This window comes from Furipterus horrens, unplaced genomic scaffold, assembly GCF_987537825.1.
Source record: "Furipterus horrens unplaced genomic scaffold, mFurHor1.1.pri manual_scaffold_3, whole genome shotgun sequence".
NCBI lineage: Eukaryota > Metazoa > Chordata > Mammalia > Chiroptera > Furipteridae > Furipterus > Furipterus horrens.
The window spans coordinates 72,149,203-72,167,429 of NW_028327173.1; the positions used below are offsets into that span (position 1 = coordinate 72,149,203).

At 42.8% G+C, this 18,227-nt stretch overlaps 1 long non-coding RNA gene across 1 annotated transcript; it reads left to right on the plus strand.

The window, feature by feature from the left end:
• Positions 1-1,409: 1,409 nt before the first annotated feature.
• On the plus strand, positions 1,410-16,728 carry LOC150015308 (uncharacterized). The gene is made up of 3 exons (XR_016509983.1): positions 1,410-1,480; positions 16,274-16,363; positions 16,673-16,728. It is a non-coding gene; the product is annotated as an uncharacterized LOC150015308 (long non-coding RNA).
• Positions 16,729-18,227: the final 1,499 nt, after the last annotated feature.

The window sequence follows — 18,227 nt, forward strand, 5'->3', positions numbered from 1 at the left end:
AACAACGAGTCCTGAGGGTTTGCAGGAGCTGTTCTGAGAACAGGCTGGAAGGTCCCTTGCAACAGTCCCTGTTGGGAAACAGAAAGTGCAGGGGTTCCCAGCCCAGGACAGGACCCCTCACACCATTAACCTCTCCTCCTGATGGTAGCAGCAGGAGACTGGAGAACGGGGCCCACAGCAGGGTTCCCCCTGCCACAGTCACCTGCTCTTTTCCCTCCAGGGTGTCACAGCAGGGGGGTTCCTAGGGTGGGAAAGTGGACCGACAGGTGTGTTCCAAAGGCAGCCTGAGCCCTGGACAGCCAGGGAACCCATCCTGTGTCCACCATGTAGAACCAGTGGGAGGGGCAGCACTGACTGAGCCTTGAGCTCCCAGGGGTGGGGGATGGGCAGGGCAGGTATGGGCAGGAAGGGCTGGTGAGCCTTCAGTCCTTGCTAGACCATAAAGCAGACAGGAGCTCAGCACGACCACTGAACAAAGACTCAGAGCCCAAACAGGGCTGAGTTATGGGTCAAAAGAGAATGAGGATAATGGGTTATAATCCAGCACATAGGCAAACCCACAATTAGGGGCTGAACTGGGTCCCCAACAGAGGCTGCAACCCTGACCCTCCAGACCTGCGATGCATCTTATTCAGAAACAGGGTCTTTGTGGAAGATCAAGTTAGGATGACATCCTAGGGTGAATCCTTATCATATGCCTGGCATCCTTTTGAGAAGAGATTAGAACAGAGGAAGGACCATATGAAGACACCCAGAAGGAAGTTGTCCTCAAGCCAAGAGACACCTGAGGCCACCAGGGTTGGAACTGAGGAGCAGGTCCTTCCCTGGAGTCTTCAGAGGGAGCATGGCCCTGCCCACACCATGATCTCAGACTTTTGGACCCAGAACAGAGAGAGAATAAACTTTGTTCAAGCCGCCCAAGTCTGTGGTACTTGTTCCAGCAGCAGCCAGGGGAACTCAGACACAGCCCACTGTGATGCTAAGGGGGGAGGGTGGGAGGGGTGCTGGACTCACAGGTCCAGCTTGTGAGGGAGCTGGTGCTGCAAGAGCATCAACAAAACACACAAAACCTCAAGCTGCCCTGAGGCTCACGACTGAGGCACAAAGGGAGACGTCTCCTGGGCACAACAGAGCACAGCCACTCCTGGGGGACCTCAGACCTGCGACCCCATCAGTGGGCCATGGGAGGGCTGACCTGGAAGCTCTGTCAGGGGGACAGGGTCCCCTAGCAAGCACCTGGCAGGAGTTTGGGGTGAGCAAACTTGAGCTGTACATTGTAAAGGCTTTAGCATTTTTTAAAAGTCCTTACTGAACTCAGTCTTCTTTGTTGGACCACACAGATCAACCTTTTTCATCGTTGTAAAAGCTGCAGTGACCCAAGTCTCACCTCCTTCCTGTCTTCACAGCTCTCTGCTCCCCACTTTGAGGCCCCTTCACCACCCCACTGAAGCCAAGCACACTCTCTCTGCACCAACCACAGGTGAGAGACAGACGGTCTTGTGTAAGCATCTGCACTTTATCCAGGACATCGAGATAGTGAGCCTGACAGAGAATAGGGGAGCATGTCGTGTGTGTGTTGGGGTGAGGTGTTGGATACCATGAGAATGGGGAGGTGCATAGAGTGAAGAGTTGGGAGCAGGAGATGACCCCTGGGGTTGATTCAGTGTAGAGGACAGAGGGAGTGTCCCTGGCACAGCAGGTGTCAGGAGCCCGCTCTGTTGGAGGAGTCCTTTCGAAGCCCCTTCCCACTCAGGACAACTGGCAGGTGCTGTCCCAGTAAAAGGATACTCCGCAGGTGATGTACTTCCACATACTAGGCAGCATGGGAATAAAAATGCAATACATCACCAAGGCCAGGATCAGGAACATGGCCCAGGATATCGCCTGGTATTTGTACAGGGGCTTCAACCAGTCATTCACTCCGGACAGGCGAGGGGGCAATGTCCGCTTTGCCCTGCTGGTCGTGGGGTCTGGGAGGACCTGTCTCTGGCTCCTGCCACAGAAGTCCATTTGCAAGACCAAAAAGGGGAGCATGGCAGGCCACGGGCCTCCTTCCCACAGCCTGCTATGGCTGGGGAGACTCCAAGGGCTGGAAGCCACCACCCTGCATCACCTGGATCCACTGTTTGTAGCAGAGGTGGCGGGGCTGGGTTTGGGACTGAAGTGGGCAGAGGACCTGGAGTGGGAAGCCCTGCAGGGTCCAGTCAGGCCACAGCCACGGTGCAGCTGTGGGAAACAGCTCTTGGAGGGTGTGTGGCCCACAGGGCTGAGGAATTGGATGGTGCACCCAACCACCTTGACCCCAGGTGTGGATGACAACCATTCCCTTGTGCCCAGGGGCAGCCTACAGCGATGCCGAAGATGGCTAAGGCCTAGATCAGGAGCACGGCCCAGGCCATAGCCTGGTAGGAGGGGCTGAATAAACAAGTCTGGGCTTGTTTATAAACGTGCATGAACTTATCAGAAGACCTATTAGCTTGAAGTGAAAACCTGGGTCAGCATGAGGCCCTCATCCATGCAAAATCCAAGGTAATGCAGGAAAAGCAAACTGCTGGTGTGATGAGGTCATGCTTTTATTTGATATAAATTCTCCCTCAGAATTCTTCCGGGAAGTTCCCCTTAAGCACTAAATCAGAGACCACGTTTCCAGAGAGTTTGGTGTTACAGTGTTCCCTCACTTATTGCAGTATTACATTCTAGACCCCACTGCGATAGATGAAAATCTGCGAAGTAGGAACCTTACATTTATTTTAGTATTCATATGTATTTTAAGGTTTTATAAACCCTTCCCACACACTTATAAACCATTTCCAGTCCCTTATTAACCTTTCCCTCTCCCTTATTAACCTTTTCCACACTTTTATAAACACTACTTATGTTCTTAAACATATTCTACACCCTTAAACTTACGTAACTTTAACAATATACATATACAGTACCGTAAAATCCTGCAATATAGTAAAAAGTCTGTGATAAATAATTAAATATAATATTTTAAAAAATCCCATGATACAGTGAGGCTGCAATAAGTGAACCATGATATAGAGAGGGACTACTGTATTTCTTCTGCAGGGACAGGAAAGGTCTGTGATTTCTGATCATTTGGGTATCTCCCAGGTAGAGTAGCTGAGAGGGAACTGTGGCCCCTTCTGGCCACTCAGGTGGGCAGGGGCCATGGGGAAATGAAAGGATGTTGTTTTGGAGAGACTGTGGAAGCTTTGAGGATGTGGGAGGTGGGATGAATGGTATTTCACAGATGCTACAAGTGGATTTTAGAAAACTTTGCCATTTTATGCTGTGCAAAGCCCTTCATTGTCCCTTCGGAATAAAATGCACAGAACATATAATTGATATAAATGTATTTATTTGAGAAGAGACGGATATGTTGAAAAATATTCTAAGAGTCACTTTCTTATAAAGTTGTGAATTCCCTTGGGAATTTTCCTAAGAGCAGGTTTTGTGTGCTGACAACTACTTTGGGTTATCCACTCTGGTTCTTGGGGTATGACGGGGACCACAGTGGCCCTGACCTTACTTGGGTTACATGACAATCTCAGGGAGACCTGAGAGAATATCATGTATAAAACAAGACCAATGTGGTGGGCTGTGGGGGAGAATACAGAAAAGTAATATTAGTATAAAAACATGATTCCCACATAAAAACAACATGCAGATAAAAAAGCCAATTAACAGGAAAACAATAGCCAAAAATCAAAGTCCTGTAATCTGGAAAGTGAGATCAAGGAATTATTGCAGCTCTTGGAAGAGAAAGGTAAAGAAATGATAATTAATAGGGGAAATGTAAATGAGGTGGAGAACAAAAGCTGGTGACACAATATTATGTTAGGATTTTCAGAAGAGGCAATGGAGAGGGTGGAGGAGAAGAAACAAAGAAAAAATATAAGGAAAAAGTGTCTGTACCTCAAGCAGATTTAAGACTTTAGACCCAAAGTATGCTCCAAGAGCCAGACAGGAATAGCAGGGGAGAAAAAAAGATTATCTACCACAAATGGATACTTAAAAGTTGTAACTGGTTTCAGATTTATGTAGACTTTAAAACACAGCAATTCTTCAGGTTTTCAGCTTCTTTTGAACTTAAAATAGATGCAGCCAAACCATCACCGAAGTGTGAAAGCCAACAGAAAGATCTTAAAATGTGTGAGACTCAGAGTACACAGAAAAGATTCATGCCATCGAGTCAGAAAATTACCCACAGTGCTGAGCGAATGAATCTACAAGTACGACTGAGTCAAATCTACATGAAAATCAACTCGAAACAACGCCTGATGACAGAGCTATGAGTCTGTGCCACTGTCAGCAAGATGACATGTGCCAAAACAAAGGGCGCCAGGCATGCACTTACTCCCAGATTTTTAGGCAGCGACAAGTCTGAAGCTCTCTTAGGTGTTGCACGGGGCTCTCCCAGGCATTGTGAGGCTCTCCCAAGTGCTGCATCAGGGTCCCCATAGTGTGCCTGGGACTCTGGCAAATGCTGTGCAGTGCTCCCCAAGGCGTCGTGTGGAGCTCTTCCTGGCACTGCTCCGTTTCCTTTTAAAAAAGTGAAGGCTAGTTTGAAAATAAAAAATAATATTCAGCCCAAGTGCCCATCAATAGATGAGTGGATAAAAAATGCGGTGGTACACTTATACAAAGGAATACTGTGGCTAGAACAAATAAGGAACTCTTACCCTTTGCAGCAGCATGGATAGACCTGGAGAACATTATGCTAAGTGAAATAAACCAGTCAGAGAAAGACAAATATCATATGATCTCACTCATATGTGGAATCTAATGAACAAAATAAACTGACAACACCAAAGGCATGTGTACATGGAACAGACTGACAGATCTCAGAGGAGAGGGGGGTGTGGTGGGGGATTGGAAGAAATTAGCCAAAGAACATATATGCATATATGCATAGCTCATGGACACAAACAACAATGTGGTGAAGGTGGAGGGGGTGGAGGCGGGCGCTGGGTGGAGGGGGTTAAAAAGGGGAAAATGGGGGACATCTGTAATAGTCAACAATAAAATAATAGTATTCATAAAATGAGGACTATAGTATAATCCAAAGATGGAATAATTTATAGTCATACATCATGCTTTCCTTTCAATAGTGTTCACAATGTATAGTGTAAAAAAAAAAAAAAAGACTTCTACAGGGCCCTACATCCTGGGTGAGGCAGCCTGCAAAGACTCAGACACTGGCCCCATGTGGTATCCTGTGATGGGCGGCGCTCACTCCAGAGCTCCCCTGTAATGGTCAGATGCATTCTCGCTGCTGAAACCCAGGCATTGCTTTCCAGTTAGGACCTTCCATGCAGCAGAGACAGAGTTCTTCTCTGAAGATCTAGGGCTCTGGACTGCCACTGTCCTGGTGGGACTTGGCAGGGACTTACCTGCTCATTGCACCCCAGCGCCTTGGATCTGCCGGGCCTGTGGCGTGAACAACTGACCTTGCTGAAGAGCTCTTTTCTGCTATGGAACTGGATTTGGAAATAGCACATATCAGACTTCAGAATTTTATTCCACCCAGTTGTCAGTTGACCTGGAAGATTGCAAAAGAGAGCTCCCAAGCTTTTTTCTCAGTGGCAGGTGACACAAGGTGCAACAAACTGTTTCTTACAGTACAGGAGATATTCTGACTTGACCCAGACCATTGGACATACAAAACTTCACTCTCCTGGTAAGATGGCAAGACCCTGAATCACCAAAGGGTTTTTCTTTCAACAACTGGCAAGAACCGATTTCACGGGGATATCTTAGCATTATACACAACATGTAATAGTATGTTTTATGAGTCTGGATAGTAATTTGGAAATGCCACTGGAATTAAGCTTAGAATTCTAGATTTTTTTTTCTTGTGTTCAAGCTACAGATATGTTTCCTTTTCATTTGAACCATTGTTCAGGAAAACTCTGAGGCAAGCAGAGGTGAAGCAAACTACTGTTTAGCATTGAGCCATCTCCATTCTCTGCAAGAGAAAGATCCTTGGGACATGTCACAGAGGAAGTGCTGCTCTAGGGGTCTCTCTTCTCTGCAGTGATTCTCTGATAACAAAGTCTGTGGGTTGTTTTGCATTTATAGCAGCAGCGTAAACAACTTCATATTACAAATGCAGTTTCTACTAAGACATGCATAATGTAAAGCAGACAGATCTGAGCAAATAGAACATTGTTTTAAAATATTGGCATAGATAAAAATGCATTATTCATATCAACTTTTTCTGTTGCTTTGAAACTGGAGATTATTTCCATGGCCAGCTCTAAATAAATATGTGATCTGGTGCCTTAGCGACCATATGTTCATCTGGCTTGATGAGAAAGGTGGTAATCTCGTCTCAGACTCAGTTTCACTTCCTCTTTTCCAGCTCTTCCTGCCTTTTCACTTGCTGTTCTTTACATGTGTATTTCTTGGAGGGAATGTCATACTTCATAAAGTTCTCCTTTGTCTGTGTCCTCCACAGAATCTTCCACCACCAGGACAGGGTTGTGGTCTGGTTTGAGAGATGGACATGAGAATAGATTGTTAGACGCTCTATGTCAAATTGTCTAAAGATCAAGTTTAAAGAGTTTCAGCCAAGATATGGAAACACCCTAAATGTTCTTTGGTGGATAAATGGATAAAGAAAAGTGTTATCTATCTATCTATCTATCTATCTATCTATCTATATCTATCCAATCTATCTATGTGTAAAATGGAATATTATTTTTATTTTTTTTACTTTATAGAGTAAATCACAAGCCATCCATCAAATTAGTACTTATAAGTTAAAAAAATAAAATAAAAAGTACTTCTAAAAGTTGTGCAATGTGATTAAAATTTTATAAAATAAAACATTATTTGTAGAATGCACAGACAAAAAGATTGAAGAGGAAGACTTGAAAGACACAAAATGCCAGCAGTGGCTGCTGGTGTGGGGAGATATACATGCTATTCATTTTTAGAATGGGGACTTTGGCAGTATCCAAATTTTCTACAGTGAATATACATTGATTAGGCAATGGGAAAAATACTAGGTTTTGGTTTGGTTTTAGAGTACAATTTTATCCAGTTAGGCTTTTATGATTCTTGCTAGAAAAGGATAAAAGAAAAATTGTTCTTAAATTTTATTTAAAGTACCATAGTTAGACGGTACTTCAAAGTGAAATTAAAAATGACTTAGATTTTTATAATAGTATTGTCAATCAAATTTCTAAAGAATTAAATTTAGAAATAAAAAGTAGTAGGTTATTTGAAAGGAAATAATCTGTTCACACTAAACTATGAGCCCTGATTATTAAACTAAGAAAACATGTGAGGTATTTCTCAGACTTTGAGAAACTGGCTGTTGATGCACTTCTCCTAAGCTTCCCTTTTCAGACTCATGGAGTGTCTTTTCCACATGAAGCTCCCCTCCCCCAGGAACCCTGGCTCAACATTCTCTGCCCTGGCTACATGGCAGCTGATTACTGCAGGGCTTCTATGAAGGGGTGGAAGGAACTCCCAGTGCTCACCTTGGGGAGGGTGTGGCCAACACCTCTGACTCCTTGATTGGCTTGAATGGACAGTCTGTCTGGGTCACTACTGTGCATAGATGTGAAGCTGTGATGGTCTCCCACCCCCATGTAAAGGCGTATACAGGCATACCTTAGAGAGACTGTGATTTTGTTCCAGGACCGCAATAAAGCAAACATCTCAATAAAGCAAGTCATATAAGTGTTTTGGTTTCCCAGTGCATATAAAAGTTATGTTTACAACATACTGTAGTCTATTAAGTGTACAATAGCATTGTCTAAAATTGATGCATATACCTTAATTTAAATACACTTTATTACTAAAAACTGCTATCATCTGAGCCTTCAGCAAGTTGTAATCTTTTTGCTGGTGGGGGTCTTTCCTTGATGTTGATGGCTGCTGACTGATTGGGTTGGTAACTGCTGAGGGTTGGGGTGACGGTGGAAGTTTCTTAAAATACAACAATAAAGTTTTCTGCCTCCACTGGCTCTTTCATGAATGATTTCTGTGTAGCATACAATTCTGTTTGACAGTGTTTTACCCACAGTAGAACGTTTTTCAAAATTAGTAATCCTCTCATACCTGCTGCTGCTTTATTAACTAAGTTTATTCTAACTTCCTTGCTGTCATTTCAACAATCTTTACAGAATTTTCACCAAGAGTAGATTCCATCTCAAGAATAGAATCTCTTTCGACTTCCAGCCAAGATGGAGGCCTAGACAGACATGCTGCATCTCCCTCCACAACTAAGAAGGAATTCAACTGCCTCAAAACTAGAGACATCCAGAAGTTCCAGAAAATCAAACTGCATGGAAGTCCAACAAACAAAGATATAAAGAAGAAATACTCATCCAGACAAGTAGGAGAGGCAGAGCCGGGGCGGAGAGGACACGATGTGGTGGTGGCAGCGGTGGCAGGCCGGCGGAAAAAGTGGTCTCACGTTTTAAAACGTAGGGAGGGACACCTGGGGAGTGTTCCCAGCTCCTCACCAGACCGAGCAGCTCACTGTGCCACCACTGGGGAAAATCAAACCTCATTGCTTCTGACTGTGCAGACCAGTGGGGGTTGGGGCAGAGGCAGAAACTACTGGTCTCTCAGCAGAGTCCACTTATTTAAATGACCCCCACGGTCCTAGAATGTCTGCAGACCTACCCACTCTGGGAATGACAGCCAGAGCAGCAGCTAGAGGGGCGCCAGTCCCATATGGAAGTGGGAGAAGTGCCTGGAAAAGGGGTGAGTGCTGGGCAAGTGGCATAGTTCCCTCTCAGACCCCTCCCCCACATACAGCACCACAACATGGTGAAATAGGTCACCCTGCACTGATGAATTCCTAAGGCTCTGCCCCTTAAAATGTAACAGGCAGGACTACTCTACCTAAGACACAGAGGCAAACAAACACAGGAGCCTGTCAAGATGAGAAGACAGAGAAGTATGGCCCAAAAGAGGAAATGGACCAAGGTTCCAGTGAGAGAGCTAAGCGATGAGGAGATAGCCAACCTCACAGATGAGAAGTTAGCCAACCTAACAGATATAGAGTTTAAAACATTGGTGATAAAGATGCTCACAGGCTTGACAGATATGCTTAAGTATGGCAAACGCATAAGAGAAGAAGTGAAGGCTATGCTAAGTAAAACGAAGGAAAATCCACAAAAAACCAATGGTGAAGGGAAGAAAACTGGGGTTCAAATCTATGATTTGGGACATAAGGAAGAAAGAAACAGTCAACCAGTACAGAATGAGGAAACAAGAATTGAAAAAAATGAGGAGAGTCTTGGGAACCTTTGGGACAACTTTAAATGTGCCAACATCTGAATCATGGAGGTGCCAGAAGGAGAAAGGAAGAGCAAGAAATTGAAAACTTATGTGAAAAGATAATGGAGGAAAACTTCCCAAGTTTGGTGAAAGAAATAGACATACAAGTTCAGAAAGCACAGAGAGTCCCAGACGAGCTGGACCCAGAGGGGACCACATCAAGACACATCATGATTAAAATGCCAAAGGTAAAAGATAAAGAGAGAATCCTAAAAGCAGCAAGAGAGAAGCGGAGAGGTGCCTGCAAAGGGATGCCTATAAGACTATCAGCTGATTTCTCAAAAGACACTTTTCAGGCAAGAAGGGATTGGCAAGCAGTATTCAATGTGATGAAAAGCAAGGACCTACAACCTAGATTACTCTATCCAGCAAAGCTATCATTTAGAATGGAAGGGTAGATGATGTGCTTCCCAGACAAGATAAAGCTAAAAGAGTTCATTATCACCAAGCCATTATTATATGAAATGTCAAGGGGACTTGTTTAAGAAAAGGAAGATCAAAACTATGAACACTAAAATGACAACAAACTCATGACTATCAACAACTGAATCTAAAAAATAAGAACAAAATCCAACAAAGCAAACCAGAATAGGAACAGAATCATAGGTATGGGGATCATTCAGAGGGTTATCAGCTGGGAGGGGGAAGAGGGAGAAATGGGGAAATGGTGCAGGGATTAAGAAGCATAATCGGTAAATACAAACTAGACAGGAGGAAGTTAAGAATAATACAGAAACGGGTGAAGCCAAAGAACATATATGCATGACCCATGGACATGAATGCTGGAGGGAAGAGGGGTACTGGGCAGAGGGGAGCAAAGGGGAAAAAATTTGAAACTACTGTAACAACATAATCAATAAAATATACTTTAAAAAAAGAACATAGGCAGAGTAGATATAGCATAGTTCTTAAGGGCTCTAGGATTTTCAAAATGGTAAATGAACAATGGCTTCAACTTAAAAGTCACCACTTGCGTTAGTCCCTAACAAAAGTCAGCCTGGTTTTTGATGCTTGGTAGCCAGGCATTGAATTCTCTCTGGCTATAAAAGTCCCAGATGGCATCTTCTTCCAATATAGAGCCTATTTTGCATGCACTGAAAATTTGTTGTATAGTGTAGCCACCTTCATTAGTTATCTTAGCCAAATCTTCTGGATAGTTTACTATATAGCTCTAGCTCTTGCTGCTTTATCTTGCACTTTTATGTTATGGAGATGGCTTCTTTTCTTCAACCTCATGAACCAACCTGCCAGCTTCTGCTTTTCTTCTGATGCTTTCTCACCTCTCTCAGCCTTCACAGAATTGAAGTTGAGGTTTTGCTCTGGATTAGGTTTTGGCTTAAGAGAATGTTGTGGCTGGTTTGATCTTCTATCGAGACCAGTAAAATTTTTCCATATCAGTAATAAGGCTGTTTTGCTTTCTTATCATAAATCTTTGTGTTCACAGGTTAGCACTGTTTATTTTCATCAAGAATGCTTCCTTTGCATGAACAACTTGGCTAACGTTTGGTGCAAGAGGCCTAGCTTTCAGCCTATCGTGGCTTTCAACCTGCTTTTCTCTCTAAGCTTAATCATTTCTAGCTTTTGATTTAAAGTGAGAGACCTGTGACTCTTTCTTTCACTTGAACACATAGAAGCCATTGTCATATTTTTAACTGGTCTGATTTCAACATTGTTGTGTCTCAGGGAACAGGGAGGCTTGAGGGAAAGGAAAAAGACAGGGGACAGTAGATGGAACAGTCAGAACATTTGTCGATTAAGTGTGCAGTCTTACACTGTTGCAGTTTGTGGTGCCCTGAACCAATCAGAATAGTAACCTCAAGATCACTGATTACAGATCACAATAACAAATATAATAATCATGAAAATGTTTGAAATATTGTGTGAATTACTGAAATGTGTAACAGAGACAAAAAGTGAGCAAGTGCTGTTGGAAAAACAGTGCTGATAGACTTGCTGGCTGCAGGTTTTCCTGCAATTTACATATCTGGGAAGCACAATAGATGAATAAAACCAGGTGTGATCTTCTGAGAATGACTCTCAAACCTGGTATCTTAACCACCAGTCTTTCCTTTGTAAGTTTAGTCCAGGCTTCAGAGGTTCAGAGGGTTGTATTCAGGGCTGCGTTTTGCTGTGTGTGTGGGTAAGCTGAAGAATCACTATGGGTCATGAGGACTGAGTTTACCAAGGTCTGCACTATCTCCTAACAGTGTCAGAATTGAGTTGAATTGTTGGACACCAGTTGGTGATGAAAAATTGGAGAACTGATTGTTGTTGGAAAATGACTTACTTCTATTCCTAGGAAAGTGCTGGACACATAGTAGGCACTCAATGAATATTTGCTGAATGAATGAATAAATGGATGGATGCCATCTCTCCTACACAGAAGTGCCAGTAAACTTCTACTTTAAACATCATCTTCTTGGGAAGCCCCACTTCCTTCCTAATGATTTTCTAACAATTCAAGAAATAGTCTTTTTGAGGCCTTTACAAGTGCCAGACACTGAGGTACCATAATTGGTGAAATTAAGGCAGAAGGTATGGAGGATCTTAGGGTGTTAGAGGAGCTCAGAGCTCTTGGTTTCTTGCCCATTCCACCAGGTTAGGTCCCAGTCTTGGGGACAGGAGAGTCCTGGCCTCTCTCAAACTTCAGATGCCAACTGTGAATAGGGTCCCACACTTCTGCCCAGCTGACTACAAAATTGGGGTTTCCACAGTTTTGATAATTTGCTAGAATGACACACAGAACTCAGGAACTTATGATCACAGTTTATTATAAAATATATCAATGTACAGCTAGATAAAGAAGTAGAAAGGATGAGGTCCAGAAAAGTCTCAACAGCTGGAGCTTCTGTCCCAGTGGAATTCAAGTGCCCCATGCTCCCAGCATGTAAATGAGTCCAACAAACTGGAAGCTCCTGAAACCCACTGTTTAGAGTTTTTATATGAGGTTTCATTACAGAGGCATGGTTGATTAAATCATTGACCATTAGTGATTGAACACAATTTTCAGCCCTCCTCTGTTCCCTGGAGGATGAGGATGTGGTTGTAAATTCCAACCCGCTATTCACATGGTTGGTTCTCTGGTGACCAACTCCTATCCTGAAGCTATCAAGGGCCCCATCTCTAATCACCTCATTAGTGTAAACTCACCTGAAGTCAAAAAGAGGTTCGTTATGAATAACAAAAGATAATCCTATTACTCAGGACGTTCCAAGTGTTTTAGGAGCTCTGTGCCAGGAACCAGGTACAAAGACCAAATCTATATTTTTTATTATACCACAATAAGAAATCCACAATAAGCTCTTGTGAAACTTACAGTCTGGTGGGAAAAGACCACAATACAAATTTACATAATGTTATAGATGTTGGAAGGTGATAAGTGCTATGAGAAAATAAAAAGCAGAGCAGAGTAACGGGGATTAGGAGTGCAAGTGGGTACGGGTGGCCAGTGTGTTACAATTTTGAATGTGTTCCAAGTGAAAACTAATTTAGTTTTAGACAAGAACTCAAGTACTGTGGTTAGTGCAAAATAGAATCATTACAAGAAGGTACCTGGATGGCATGTAGTTGAAATAGATTGCCTTGATTCGTTATTCCTTTTCTAATGAGTTAAGTACTATTTTGGTTGGTTAGCATCTGACAACAAGGGTAATGCCAACATTAATTCTGTATCAGGTTCAGAGTTCATTTGAGACAGGATTAAAATAAAGTACTGACTAAAAATCCAGCACAGTAATGTGACATTGCAGACACGTGGTCTGCAGGGTGAGCTGAGGACAAAGAGAACATGAGGCAGGTTCGGGAGAAGTTGCATTGGAGATGGGGTCTATGAGGCTAGCACCAGAGACCTGGAATCACCACATTGATACATTCTTCCCCCTTTCACAAAGCTGGATGTTGACATTTTTGAGACATTGCACTCATTTATTAGTAGGAAAAGCTTCAAGCAAACCCCGAGGCTCATCAAAACACGCACATTCCTCAGATAGCTGTGTTAAACTCTCATTGAAGTTACTGTTACACCAACCATGTAGAGAGACTTAGAACTGAGGGTGTCTTTAGAAGACATTTGGTCATCTGCTTCAAATCCTCATTCTATAGATAAAGGAATTACTCAAAGCCAGTGCAGAGAATTCACAGGAATTGTGTCTCTTGACTTCTTATATGGCATTTCCCCTACCACATTGTGTTGTCTGTACTATAGTCTTGTGCTTAGAATGAAGTTACTATGTATTTTTTGTGAATAGATATTTAGGGGTGACTTTCCTTTTTGCTAAGAATTGTGCCCCTCATAGGGTGAGTCCTAGAAGCTATGTTTCTACCACATAACACTGCTCCCAACATAACTGGTCCCTTGGACCCATTTGATTCATATTCTGAGATATTGGACTGAGTCCTGGAGTTGGGAACTGAGTCATGTAACCTGCTTAAGCTGTAGAAGGAAGGTCTTCAAATTCCCATACTGAGGCCCTAAAAGCTGTCTTGTCCTAGTTCTTAGAGTTCATCCTTCCAATAAAACTCTGCTGACTCAGCTTAGTTTCTGTTATTTGCAATTGAGGAAGTCTTAACCAGGGACTTTAAAAGCTGAGGAGGACAAAGCACATCAGTTGCTTCCAGATTTGAGCTGTAGTTAAGAACTTGATTTAAAAGCCATGGTTCTTTTGCTGTACGCCATTACATCATTACCAAGCAGGCCACGATTATGCCATTAAAACACGAGGGTTCCACGAAGACATAGTTTACCTGGAACTATGAGGAGATCAAGCACTCACCTTGAGGCACTTGTCCTCAGGAGCTTATGTTCTATTGTGTTCTGTTTAAGATGAGTGTTCCAGTGGGCAAGCCCCTTTCAGAAGCAACCTCAATTTATTCATCTGTAAAACAGGAGTAATAATACCTTCATCATAATGTGAGGAAAAACAAATTATATTAACTTGAGATACAGTAAAATTAAAATGAGATGAAAATGAAATAAAATGAGATAACATATGGGTTCAAACCCTACCCTGCCTCTCATTAGCTGTATGAACTTGGCAAATCACTCTATCTCCTGGAGCGTGGGCAGCCTCACATAAAAAGTGGGGGTAAAAATAACTACTCTACAAAATTATTTTGAAAGCTTCTCATATTATAGGAACTTAACAAATGATAGTGTTCCTCCCATTCCTATTATGTCTTTTCACCTCTCCTTGTTTGCCACAGGTGGGGAGAGTCAGAGTTTATAAGCAGAAAAGACAATTTGAGAACAGGAAGGATTAAGTCCAACGCATCTGAAATACAATCTCTGAGAGGAACCAGGTGCACATAGCCTTTGTATGGCTAAGATGAAAGACAACCCAGCTATGTGTGTGCGTGTGTAAATACTAATCTCCCAAAACTCACTTTTGTCGTTCGGTGTCTGAATGTCTGAAAACTAGTTGTGCTGAAAACTAGTCACATGTTTGAGTAGTGTCTCCAAGCTGAGGGCCCTTGGGCAGGTAGAAGTGTGGTAGTGGGGGCCGCCTGACCTTTGGTTCTGGCCTAATGGCCTTGATATAAATATGATAGGAGACATCTTAGGCAAGTAGGCTGCACATGACCAATAAGTAGAGATTTTGCTCTAATTTTTGTTTATACTAGGTTGAAATTCTTGACCATAAAACTGAGAAATAGCTATGTCTTCTGGATAAGGCAGCACACCCAGGTATCTTAGGAATGGCGTGGTGAAAAGGATATGGGAAATGGAGCGGACAGGTCTGGGTGAATCTCTACTACTTACCAGTTGTATGATCTTGAATCTCTCTGACCTCCAGGTAAGTCTTCTTAATTAAAGTTGGGATAATAATACCTAGAATTAAAAGACATGAAATGAATATCATGTATGTGAAAGTGTCTGACATATTATATCCTTACTTTTGACAAAATAGCTATAAAATAACAAAAACAAACCATTTTCCAGACTACTTAAAGGTCTATTTTTATTGAAACAAATTCCTAGATCTTAAAATTCTTTTGAGATTTAAGGTATCTTTATCCCAGATCAGAATGATGGTGACAGTGCCCAACCAGATGGGCCAGTTCCAAGCCCATGTCCCCACATGCCATGGGCAGAAAAAAGACAGTCATCCTAATTGTCCTAAGCTCTTGGCCTCTGCACCAATCCATACAGGTACCAGGATGGGTCTCACTAAGGAAGACCACTTAGCTTCTCATGTTAATGGCTCGTAGTGACTTTATTACTTTAGTTCTTTAGAGTAAAATAGGATCCTCATGGCCATCTCTTCAAGCTTTAATCATGGAATTGAAAGTTGACTCTAAATGATCAACCCTTGAGAAACTCATTAATTATAAAAATTGTTGATACTTATGTTGAAACTTACTCTTCAGTTAATAATATTAGGTTGGTGTTTCTTAGATTCTGTTAGGTATTGATTACATTCTCACCAATGCTATTAGATTACACATACATACAAATAAATGATGTTTAGATGTTTATGGCCTATGTAAAAAAGAAAATTTTACCCTTTACAACAGCATGGATGGATTTGGAGGACATTATGCTAAGGGAAATAAGCCAGTCAGAGAAAGACAAATGTCATATGATTTCATTCATATGTGGAATCTAATGAACAAACTGAACTAACAAACAAAATAGAGACAGACTCATAGATGGAGAGCAGATGACAGCTAGTGGGGGGGTGTTTAGGGGAGTAGGGATTGAGAAAAAAGGAAAAAGAACTCATGAACATGGACAACAGTATAGTGATTGCTGGGGGAAGGGGGTATAAGGGGACTATATGGTAATGGAAAAAAATAAAATAAAGATTAAATTTTTAAAAATGTCTGTGGTCTAGACACTGACTGACAAGTTCACATAGAAAAGCCAAAAATGCTTGAGTTTGGTCCCTGTGCCTGAATTAAATGGAATCATCTCCTAATGGCTATTTAAAGCACCTGAATATGATAATTTTTCCATTTTCTTTAGATCTTCAATGGTGTCAGATAGCCAGATAATTCATGATGGTCAATCCCAGCAAATACCAGTCAGGATTCAGCTGGTGAAGAGGCACTCCCAGTAAGCATAAACCAAAAAAATAATCTGGGGGGCGGCTTGGGAAACAAATGCCCCAGTTTAGAAGCTAGTGGCTGGGTGGGTGCAGAGCTGAGCTGTTAGCGCTTTGATTGGGGGTTGAAAGTGAAGCTCAGCCCACCCATATGGAGGCCTCTTGCTCATTTCAGACCTGCTCATCTGAGTAGCTGCTTGGTATAGGGAGCCAGGACAAAAAAAAAAAAAAAAAAATGTCCAAGACATGGTTCTTGCCCTCTAAGATGGTAGAATATGAAACAGAATGTTACCAACTCTAACATTTTCCAACTTTGGCAGACATGTGACTTTTGCTGTGGAAAGTGCGAGAAGATGGGACAGGTTCTGGCCTCTGGAGGCTCTGGATCCTGAGGTGGCGTGGATGCCGGGCACCGAGGTAGGATGGACCTCACCTAGTCATCCATGCTGCCCGCCTGGGTCTGTTGGCCTGGGTTCCATGCTCAGATTCACCAGGTTACAAGAAGGTAATTTCTGCAGAAATCCAGCTCAAACCATTAGGCATTGCTAAGAAATGGGTGGGCAAGTTTTTGGTTGTAATGTCATTGTTGTAGCCACCACAAAATATGTATTGATGTATTTATCACCACTGGCTGCAAGAAAGTGGGCTACATTATTCAGGATGGGTTCAGTTCCCTGAGATGATGTAATTGGCATTTCAGGGGTAAAGAGCTGATGGGCCTGCACCGAAATTCCCCTTGGGCTTTTGTTAACCAAATGAGCGCAGGCTCTGTCCTGTCAGGAGCTCCTATAGCCCTGGCTAGAACACGTGGGTTTGCTCCAGGCTCCAGGCTCCAGCTCCGAGCGGAGCCTGTGTTCCCTAGAACCCAGAATTCCACCAGTGGGCATGGGGCCCCAGGATTTTCATGTTTTCACAATCAGCACACCTTGTTGACCCGAGTTTTGGGTGACGAAAGGGCCAAAGCAGAATAGTCCAGGATCACTCAGGCATGACCTTCCCAGTGGCCTCTTTTCTCAGGCAATGGTCTGCTTCAGAGCCAGGTCTGAGCTTTGCAGCCCCTGGGCAACAAGACTACTGGGAGATTATCGCAGGATTAGGGGCTTTGCTGAGTGAGCACGTACGGGCTACTTTCTGCCAGAGTGATTTTTCTGAAACAAATCTGATCACACCACCCCTCTGTGACTCCATGTCTCTTACAGCTGGAGTTAGAAAAGTGTGACTCAATCACCCTCTGTGTTAAACTCACCCAGGCAAAGAAGTAGTTATTAAAATATGGGTTTCTGATGTAAACAGGGAATAAACTAACAGTAACAACGGGGAAGGCAGGAGGGAGAGAAGGGGGTAAGAAGGGGAAGGGTCTAGTCAAAGAACATGTATAAATGACACATGGACATGGACAACTGGGTGGGGACTGACTGTGGGAGAAGGGGGGGCAGGGGGCAGGGAAGCAAGAGGGAGAAAAAGTGGGACAACTGTAATGGAAAAACAAACAGACAAAATTTTAGTGGGGGAAAAAATCAAAATATAAAGAATGGAAATGCAAGTTCAGTGAATATTAGAAGGACAAGGATTTTTCTTCACACTGTATATTTTTCTCCCTATCTGATCCCTCCAGAGTTTGGCATTCTAAAAAGTAGGTAATGACATAAGTTTCTTTGCATAAAACTAATAAGACCAGTTGTTAATAGAGGTTTTTTTTTTTTACTAAGACTTTGACTGGAATGTCATGCCTAAAGGAGTCATGCTTGGGCTCCGGTTGTTATCAAAAAGCCCTGAGGAACTGGGATTGACTTTCAAAGGTAATACAAGCTCATGAGATAAAAGGCCTGGTACGTTGATTTGTTGTGTGGTCCACAGCAATCTTTCCAGGGAAGG